We start from the raw sequence: 10,831 nt of genomic DNA on the forward strand, positions 1-10,831 counted from the left end.
TCCATCTAACTATAGCAAAAATGTCTCACAAAGAATAGATATAGAGCTGAGCACAGTGGCCTATGACTGTAGTCTCAGCTACTCCGGAGGCTGATGCAGGAGGATCTCTTGAACCTAAGGCCAGCTTGAGCAACATAATGAGACCATACATTCAAAAATGATTAAAAGAATGGAGTAATACAGTTTTCCTGAGTTTTTAAACACATAAACTTTGTTTAATTTGATAGTTGGTTGGATTATTCTGTGAAGTTATTTTTCATTTCTGGACAATTTCATTTCCCTGTACACCTATAAGCTTATCAAAGGGAAGGATAATTGCAAGCATTACTGGAGTTTGGCTCCCCATGCACACATTAAAGACATTCATGAAATGTTTTAAAGTGAACTTAGAAAATATCTGAAGATCTTTATACACCTGATTATGTCTTCTCCTATTCTGCCCAGAAGAGGGCAGCAATCCACATCCTCTCTGATGAAAGATTCCTACCCTTTCCTCTTCTCCCCTCACTCCCACCACAGGCAGAAGAACCCTCTTACTTCAAGCAGCATTCACTACATTGAAAATCCATTGCTATAAATGTGGTTCACGATAACAAATCTTCCATAACAAGATTTGAACTGCAATAGGATCCTGGACAGGAAAATAGCTGATTCTCATTAAATAGGAGACAGTGAGCTCATCTGGATAATTTTATTGAAATGTTTATTTTTTTTCTACTATCTTAATCAGTATGGAAAGTTTCAGAAGAGGGAGATTTTTTTTCCTATCCTTTTCTCTGAGGTCAATTGTGATTTCAAAATATAAACATTAACTAGGTAATCAAATCATTACATATTATATTTAACCTTATTATGGAAAATGTTTGAAATCTATTCTAAAAATCACCATGGAACCAAATCATATTAGACAAACTCCCTTGAGTTGCCAGCTTTTGGGCATGTCAAGCCATGAGAGCTCATGATACAGTAGTCAGACCTCATGGAAGAACACAAACTGAAAGTCCTTCAGTTTATCTTGTCACCTCAGTAGCTGGCCTTTGTGATTCCCTACTTCAGTTCTCCACCAACTTGGTGACTCATCTATTCTCTGCTTCATTTGCTCATGTAGCCACCTCGTATTCTTTCTATTTTTTTTTTTTTTCTGTCTACCCCAGGGCTTCCAGGGCTACACAGTTTTTGCTTCTGCTTACTCTTTTCTCTAGGTATCATTTGTCTTCTGCTCAAATCAGTTGCTCAAACTGTGATTTCCTCTGTGTATCTCATGTTCAAAGTCCTGAAAAGAGCACTTCTAACCTGTCCTGTCCATCACCAGCCTCCTTTGGGTAGAATTTTCATGATAGGTCATTTCCAGGCCCTCAGCCAAGCTCCAGACTGACTGCTGGGCTATCAAATGCCCACTGCCACCCACTAATTGTGGCCAGAATGGCAGGGTAATGAAACATGGAACACAGCCTCATAGGGAACCCCTTAGGGAGGAGATTTGGATCTGAAAAATATGCTGAGATTTTTTAAATGGGGTAAAATCATTAGTGAATACCTGTCCTCCTGTCTGGGAAATTGTTAATAGTCATGTATGCACCCCACCTCACCCATCAACCCTCTGCTTACTGAAACACCTTACTGAGGCTGGTGCTTGCTTCCCTCTATTCTAGAGACTACCCTCTGGGGGAAATATTAGTGTGGCAATTTCCATTTTGTATGCCTACTCTAAGGTAGGGAAATGCATAACTGTCTTTGTTATGCATTTCATAGATAATAATAAAGTAAGCAAAACTTTTAAAAAATGCTTCCCCTAGGAAGCAGTCCAAATAAAACCACATCGTTAGTTGAAAGTAAATATTTTAGGCCATTAGCAAGAGTGGGGCAGACATTTCTCAGAACAGTAAGCTCAAAGGGACACTTTGGTAGAAGAGAAGTAAACAAACTGTCCTAAGAAAAATGATGTACTATCATAGATAGTGTTAGGTTCTCTTCTGAGCTTAAAAAGGAATTCATCATAAAAGTTTGTTCTGATGCTGTAATCCTGTGGGACTTTTTCTTTTGTTACTCTTTTCTTTTCAATCTTTCCAGTCCTTTCTCTTGGCATTCTGTGTTTTACAAAGAATGTTACCATGGGTGACCTGATTTTTATTTTTTACGTGAATAAGAAAACTTCCCAGATAAAATAAATTTTAACCAATCCATTCAAGCGAGACATAGCTTATCTTGGGTTGTTTTATTTCTTTTTGTTTAGGAAAGATTATGTATTTTATTGTTCAGTATATTACTTTCTCTCTTTTTTTTTTTTGCTGGTTGTATTAGACTTCCTTAATTTCCTAAACAATGTGCATTTTAAAAACAAATACTTTCCTTAAGAGTTGCCATATTTCACAATTCTGGCACAAGTCTAAATGCACCGTGCCTGGTAAGACGCACAGCCCTTGAACTGTTTTGCCATTGGCATGCTGTTCATGAAATGGGAAGGCATGTGTGTGTTTTGTTCTTTCTTTTATCAGGATGAAAATTTCATTTTCAATTACTCCTTCTCTAACACCCAACTTACTTTAAGGGAAACAGCCAGGAGGGCGTGAAACAGAGGGAAACCTGCAACCTCTTTCTTTCTGTGGAATTTCTGCCCTTCTCTTTGTTATAAGCTCACTGGCATGGAGAACTGATGCCTGCTGCTGATCATCGCAGAAGGTAGCTCATTTTTGCTGCTTTCACCTCATCAGGGCTGGGAGCGCTTCACTGAGGCTGCCCAGCTGTCATTCTCACCAGATGATAATGTTACTTCCACCTTCTAGGATGTGGAGAGGAGCTCTGTGCTTCCTTCACAATTGCAGAAGGCAGATACTACTCCATCTGAAGTCACTCGCCGTTCTACCCAGGACAACCTGCCAGGCAATTCCTATGTGTGCAGCTGGGAAGGGCTGAGGATGAAAGCACCTCCCACTTATTTCACCCATATCAGACTGACAACAGTTGTCATTCTTTTGGTTACCAAGATCCCCAAACCCTAATCTATTTGTATATCTCACCTCTCCCTCATTTTACAATAATTTGTAAATAGGCTTTTGAGAATTTAGCCATTATTTTAAGGGTCTCCCACCCCCATCCAAAAGATGAAGCTAGAAAACTGAGTTATTGGAATGATACAGAGTCCTCAGGGTCTAGGTGGGATGGAGACACTGGCATTCTTTACTGTACACAGAGCTGAAGGACTGGGGAGGAGTCAGGAAAAAGCTCATTTGTAATACAGTCTGGATGGATGTGGAGAATGCAGGTTCACAAACCACATGGTAGAAACTGGAGCCCTGGCCAGAGAGCAGTTCTCATCACAGTGCAGGAAGGGGAGGATCCAGGGGCAAAAAGCATTTATGTTGAACCAGAATTGCTGCTTCCTTGAATCCTTCAACTGAAAATCTGGAAGCTAATCAGATAAAGCCTAAATACAAATCTTTCTTTGCCATTTCTGTTCTTCAAAGACTAACTCATTACAATAGAGGCTCATTGAATTGTTTTTCCTTTTTTCCACTTTTTCTAACATATATTAAAATAAGTGGGAGCCCTTGGTAAATAAGAATCGAATTCCATGGAAGTCACAGCCCAACACAACATAGCATTCCAGAGAAGGCTGGCATCACAGTTAGCTGAATGTCAGACCATTTTCCTACTTAGTGGCATTTTTTTTTTTTTTTTAAGCAGAGGAGAAGGGCGTGGAAGTAAATTGAAAGAAAAGAAAAATTCTTTGTGGTAGTAAAATTTTCAGTATTTAAAAAATGATAATATTATTAGCAAAAACAACTCAAAACAATTTGCGAATTTTTACCACTTGGTCTAAAAAATATGGCAGATGAGTTTATTAAATAGAAGAGAATTTTAAAATAAATGTAATGACTTAGACTTCATTCTTCCCACTGAGTAGGCAAGAACTGCCTTATAAACCCCCACACACTTGATCTATTTTTCTCTGTACCTCAGGGAGGGGTAAAAGGGAAAATGTGGGCAATTTTATTTTGTATGGAAAAGCATGTATATATACAGCCGCAAGGTCTATGGATTTTGCAGGCTGGTTGGATTGAATTCAGAAGACCAAACTGACTTCCAATTTTAATGTGAAGACAAGGCACCTGCAGGAAAATTACCCTTACACTTTTAACTATGACTACATTGGATTAAAGTACTTTCCCTTTAGTCACAGACAGTATTTCTTAAGGCATAACTCTCAGCAAATTCTGCAAGTCCCCAAACTAACTTAGTGCTGCCTCTCCCCATGCTTAAGAATGTCCATCTTTCCCTTCTTATGATCAGGACTTAGGAAATCTGGCTTGACACGAGCATCCTGTCTCCCTGGTACTGTTACCAGAGATGCTCCAGGAGAATTTTGCTTGCTCCAATTTTAACTTTAATGGTTTTGAATATTGCCCACAGTTAAATAAAATGTTTGGGCCACCTATATTTGTGCGGAGTCCCTCTGCTGGGCCCTAGAGACCAGATCAAAATGGACTCATGCTGAAATCCCGTGTCACCAACCTACACTAAGTTGTTATCAGACATTTCAAGGAATCGAGAGAGAGAAGATAGGATGGCCATATCTCTAAAGAGGCCCTTCTTAGCCAGCCCCATCAGGAAGCCCCCTCTGCTTTTACATTACTTGGAAAGTAACTTAATATTTATCGGTCTGGTTTTTTTGGTCTTTGTTGTTAAAGTACTGAATGACTTCTTTGTGATCAAGTGATGTCTAAATTGTTTCAGGTTTTGAGATCCTAGACAGTCATGTCTGTCTGTCTGTCTGTCTTCTTCTTTTGGATTTTTTTTCTTTTCATTAAAATTGATGCATTATAATTATACATAATAGTAGGATTCATTGTTACATATTTGTATATGCACAACAGGAAAGAATTTTTGAATTTTCCATCTCAGCACATGAAAACTAGGCTGTCTTAAAGTCATATGATTTATTTAACACAAATTTTACATAGTTTGGGAAACTTCATAAGGAAAAGGGAGACCCAAAGGATTGAACTTTGCATCAGAAATTCTTGGTTTTATTTTTATTGCTTAGTTCCTTTGGATGAAATGCATGAGAGAATAATGTCAAATTGTAGGGAAGGAAAGACTTCACCTCTATCCTCTTAGGTTATTTGTTCGTTCATTTGTTTTATGCTGGGCCTGAGAATAAGATTGACATTAAGACAGAACAATAGAAAAAAGTCATATGATTTATTTAACACAAATTTTACATAGTTTGGGAACCTTCATAAGGAAAAGGGAGACCCAAAGGATTGAACTCTTAAGTACTGAATTAGACAAATATTATGTTGCCAAAAAACCACTCTCAATTATCTGGGGAGGCTAGAAGAATTATTTTAGTAAAGTCTGTACAGAATTCCCTCAGCCTCAACTTCATGTCCTCCAATGATAAGAATACTTTCCTTCTAAGATAGGGAAGGCAGCTGTCACCTGAAAATTTTAGATCCTGCTTTCTAGAAACAGCATGAAGGTCAGAAAAATTGCCTTGCACCTGCTGTTTTTTCGAGTTTCGTGAAATCAAAACAATCAATATGCCAGAACGGCACATTTTGATGTGGCCTATTCCTAGCTCCTTCAAAACAAACCTAAGTGTGTGGACTGAACATAGCATTAACTTTGGGGGTATTTCATTGAAGTAACTACTTGCAATGAAATTCCTTACTAGGAGATGAAAACTGTAGAGCAATATTCTGGAAAACAAAACCCCAAAGGCTAAAACAAGCACTCTCTGAACCTAAGGACTTGGGGACACATTAGGATGGTCAATCAGGCTCTGGGCCCTTCCTGTTTGGTGTGAGTTTTAGGTTATGTTGAAGTACGATTTGGTCCAGTTTTGCCCTGACCTCTCAGTGACACTCCAGGACAATGGTTATCAATCCCAGCTGCTCTGTAAAATCACATGGAGCTGTCCAAGGATGCTCAGGGCTTACTTTGGGCCAGTCAAATCATAGTCTTTGGGAATGAGGCACAGTTTGGGCACTAGAGCTTTATAGGTGCTCCCCAGATACTTCTACTGGGCATCCATGTTTAGAGCAAGTGTTTTCAGACTGTGTTCCGGGGGCTATAAGGCATTGCTGTAGAAGCAAGGCAGCAGATAAGGGCTGCCACTCTTCAAGATACTACATCCAAGTTCTTTGAGTTACCTCTCATTTTATTTCCATTAAATGCTTCAGATAAAATATAATGTCACTAGAAAAAAATAGTGGAAAACACTCCAAAGATATCATAAAGTTTAAAGAGTTTTGACTGAAGCCAAGCCCATCCACTTCTGGTTGGGAAGTCTATCTTAACTCCTGGGGAAGAGGAAGAAAAACCGTGTTTTCAACACATTGTCTCCAAAGAAGATGGAAATTGATCTAATACCAGCTCTAACTGCATAGTTTTTAAACTGCTGTAATTCATACACAGGGCCAGTGAAACCTGCTTATAGTTAGCCAACCGTTTAAGGAAAAGCCCTGATTACTATCCCTTATGTTTCCTCCCATGACACAAATACAAAAAAACCCCAGGAAGAAATGATCTTGTTCTGTTGAAATCATCAACATTCATTATTATTGCAGAAGCACATCCCTTTATGTTAAAATCTAGGAAGAGAATGTTATCGCAAAGGAACCAGTCAACATTTCATGGGCTGTATGCTCTGACAAAGGATGTGAACATTTTGAGGTAATATTCTTAAATAAAGTCACTCTATCACCTGAGTTATTACTTTTCTGATTTTATCCTGTTCCTTGAAATGATCCAGTAAATGTCATTAGGTGAGTTCCTTAATTCATTTTACCCATTTTAATCTCAGTTTCCTTTATGATTTAAAACTTGTAATGATTTCCTAGCATTTTTCTACATGTTCAAGAAATTTGAAACTATAAAAAGATAGTTGATCAGACAGTCAGAAAGAAAGGTGAACTCTAAAATATGTAAAAATTAAAGTTTAGAGAGTATTCTAAATCTTTTGTGAACTTTTCACTACTAAAAATTCCTTCTTTATAAACTATAATTTTTATCTAAGGAAATAAAAATAAATAAATGGAAAGTTGACCTTGTTGATATGGTAGAAGCATAGTTTGAACTTAACTATTCCAAATATCCAGAAACCAAATGCAACAAGCTTTTCAGGATGGAAGAGTCCAGGATGCAAGAGGGAGGCTAGGAGACTTGGGGACAGACATCTATTCTGAGGACTACGCCAAGAAGTCAGTGACTGGGAATTCATGTGCTACTGGATAAAATTTAAAATGACAGAGTTGAAAGAAACTTTGAGATGTAATAATTCAACATCCTTTATTTTAAAAAGGAGGAAACGTGCTCTTAAGATTTAAATGAATACATATGAATAACAGCAATATGAGGCAGCATCTGTGTGTTGGAAATTAGGCATCAGAAAATTTTGGCACCAGATTTAGGTTCTGTAATTTAATGGTGGCTAAACTGCATTAGCCTTTAGGGTTATTTATAAAAATGGAAAGGGTTATTACTAATAACTCCCTCCCAGTAATTATTATAAAAATTTTCAAACACAAATATTAAAAAACAATGCAATGAATCACATATATTTGCCATCCAGCTTCGAAAGTATCAATATTTTGCCAATTCATTTCACTTTCAACTCCCTCCTATTTTTTTAAACTGGAATATTTTAAGTAAAATTCTAGACATCATGGCAATTTATATAAAAACATTTAAATATGCAACTCTTAATGGGAACTTACATTTAAAACATAAACCATCATGTCTTTATAACATATAACAAATTAATAATTCTGTAAAATTATCTAATACCCATATAACACTCATTCATATTTTCCAAAATATCACAGAATTATCTTTTCACAGTTGTTTGAAACAGGACATAAATAAAGTCCACATATTGAATTTGGTTAAGTCTCTATATCTTATCTATGTCCTATAAATTCTTTTTAATGCCATCAATCTGTGGAAAAAAATTAATCACCTACTGTATTGGTCAGTTTTCTGTCACCATGACAAAATACCTGAGGTAAACAACTTAAAAGGAGGAAAGGTTCACTTTGGATCATGGTTTCAAAGGTTTCAATCCATGGTTGCTTGACTCTGTCACTTTGGGCCTGTGCCAAGGTAGAACATCATGGCAGAGAATATGTGGTAAAGCAAAGCTGCTCACCTCATAGCAACCAGGAAGCAAAGAGAGAAAGGGACTGGGTTCCCAATATCCCCTTTAAGATCCCTGCTCTCAATGACCTAACTTTCTTCCACTAGGTCCCCACCTCCCAATAGTGTCATAGGCTGGTGATCAGGTCTTCAGCACAGGGGCCTTTGGGGTACATTTCACATTCAAACCATAGCATCTGCAAAATAACACATTCTATATCTAGATCTATCTGGTTGCTACCTTAGGGTGTTAACTACTTTCTTTCTACTGCTAATATTCCCTGCAAGCTAGTAGTTATGTCTAAAAACTGGATTAGCTTCAGTTTTAATTTTTTGGAAACGATATTCAGCAGGGGGTGCTGTCTACTCTAGTCTTGCATCACTAGGCATATAATACCTGGTTGCTATGTTTAGGGATGCTAATAGAGATGAGTGGCTTCAAGCTGCACAAGGCCTCACCCCTTCTTGCTTTTACCTCACCTAATTTAGAATTTAGAATTTTGTTATCCAGATCCATTATATTATTAGGGGTTGCAAAATGTTACTTTTCTAATTCTGAAAAGCTCTACAAAAATGATCTGTAGTGTTGTATAAAGTTGATACACATGAAACGAGATTTTCAGTGTACTCAGCTATCAATCACTTAGAAGGCATAATAGAAAAAAGAAATTATTTACAATAGCAATGAAGAATACCTATAAAGAATATTTACAAGAAAAATGCAAAACTTATGTTCAATAAGCATTAAAATATTCCTAAAAGACAAAAAGTATCCTGGAACAAACCAAAAGGCATCTCAATTTCTTGTACAGGTTGATAACAATATAACAAAGATATCTAATTCAGTAGACCTGAAGCAGAGCCCCAAATTCTGAATTTCTTCTAGCCTGCCTACCCAGAATGACCTGCTCTGTGCATTAGAGTCATCCTCAAGATGTGGTCACTGGTAAAAGCAAAAAGGGGTGAGGCCTGGTACACCAGCATCCCCTGAGAACTTGCTAAAAAGGCAGATTCTCTTGCTTCACTCCAAACCTACTGAATCAGACATTTTGGAGGTGGAGTTCAGCAATCTAGGTTTTAATAAGCTCTCCAGATGATGTTGATATGTGCTAAGTTTAAGAACCACTGTTCTGCTTCTCCGATTTAAGTTGCATAGGAAGTCAGCTAAGATCTTGTTAAGCTCTATACTTGATCCAGCAGGTCTGGGATTTTGCATTTCTAGCAAGCTTCCTCAGGACGATGATGCTGATGCTGATGGTCTGCAGACAACACTTAACGACCAATCAGTTTCCAGCTTACTCAAGGCCAACCTATCCTCTCATCTCCTGCACTCCTATTTTTGTCCTAGATATTAATGACAAATAATAACTTAATGGGTCACTCCTCCCAATAATGTGTTTACTTTAAATGGAATTTAACCCACAGCGGTGTGTTCCTTTCAAACAGAATTTAACCAGAAATAATTAAAAGTGCATCTCAGGCTTTGGTGGAGCTATTTTGGAGAGGTACCTATTCAGCATTTACTAAATCATACCACAGAGGATGTACTGCTAAATACTGCAAAATGAAACCTAAGGAAGAAAACCTTAAGGGAAAGTCTGTGCATAGAGAAAATCTTTGTATAAATCTGTTTATAAATATAATTTACCTCTAATTTTCTTTTTATAAATTCTTATTTTTATTAGTTTGTGTTTGATTTACCTAACTTGCTTCATACTGTACCCAAATTTGGTATCTGAACATGATGCTCATTTATTAAAGTGCATGATTTTCTAGGTCAGAGAATTGAATAGAACGTAGTAGACTGCTCTACAAAACCTGCAACTTCAGTTGTGATAGCTTTAATGTCTGGGGAATGCTGGAATGGTTTGATGAGGGCCTTAGATCTGGAGCCTTTTGTTCCAACTGTTGATTGGACTTCCTGTTTCTTCTCTATGCCATGTATACTGGGGTTAGAATTTTCACAATGACCTCTATATTCATATGTCTGTCACCTAAGCTAGAATGACTGGAACAGTGGAGGCTATTAGGATCTCTCTATCTCTGTCTGTCTGTCTCTTTTCCTCTCTTTCCACTTGCTTAGGCTTCTTCACAGTATTGTAGTTTCCAGGTAACTGGACTCTTTCCTGGTGGCTGGATTTTATCAAATTATTTAGCACTGAAAGACACCAAGAAATAAGCTGTGACACTTCTTACCAACCCATCTTTTCTACTAACATATTGGTATTCTAAAGCTTTTATAAACTTTCCATTCCTAAAAATTCCTTCTTTATCAATTATAAGTTTCATCTAAGGAAATAAAAATTTAAAAAATGGAAAGTTCACCTCACTGATATGGTAGAAGCATAGTGTGAGCTTAACTATTCCAAATATCCAGAAACCCAAGGAAGGTGGTGATTGGAAGATATAAGGCATTGTGGGAAGTCTTTAAGTGATTGGAAGCATGACCTTGAAGGGATGGTGGGATCCCAGTCCTTCTTCTTCCTCTCTTTTGCTTCCTGTTCATAAGGTAAGTGGTTTTGCTCTGCCATGTGTGTACTCATGTCATGCTGCCTTGCCACAGGCCCAAAGCCCAATTCATGGACAGAAACTTCCAAAACTGTGAGCCAAAATAAACTCTACATTTTATATATTGATTTACCTCAGGTATGTTTATAGTAATGAAAACTACTAATTTCTATTTCTATCTTCT

The 10,831-nt window shown here is 37.4% G+C and overlaps 1 protein-coding gene across 2 annotated transcripts in view; it reads left to right on the forward strand.

The window, feature by feature from the left end:
* The window catches only part of TRAPPC3L (trafficking protein particle complex subunit 3L), a 60,766-nt gene that overhangs the window by 31,090 nt on the left and 18,845 nt on the right, over positions 1–10,831 (forward strand). The gene's annotated exons all lie outside the window — the stretch shown is intronic.

This window comes from Sciurus vulgaris (assembly GCF_902686455.1).
Source record: "Sciurus vulgaris genome assembly, chromosome: 7".
NCBI lineage: Eukaryota > Metazoa > Chordata > Mammalia > Rodentia > Sciuridae > Sciurus > Sciurus vulgaris.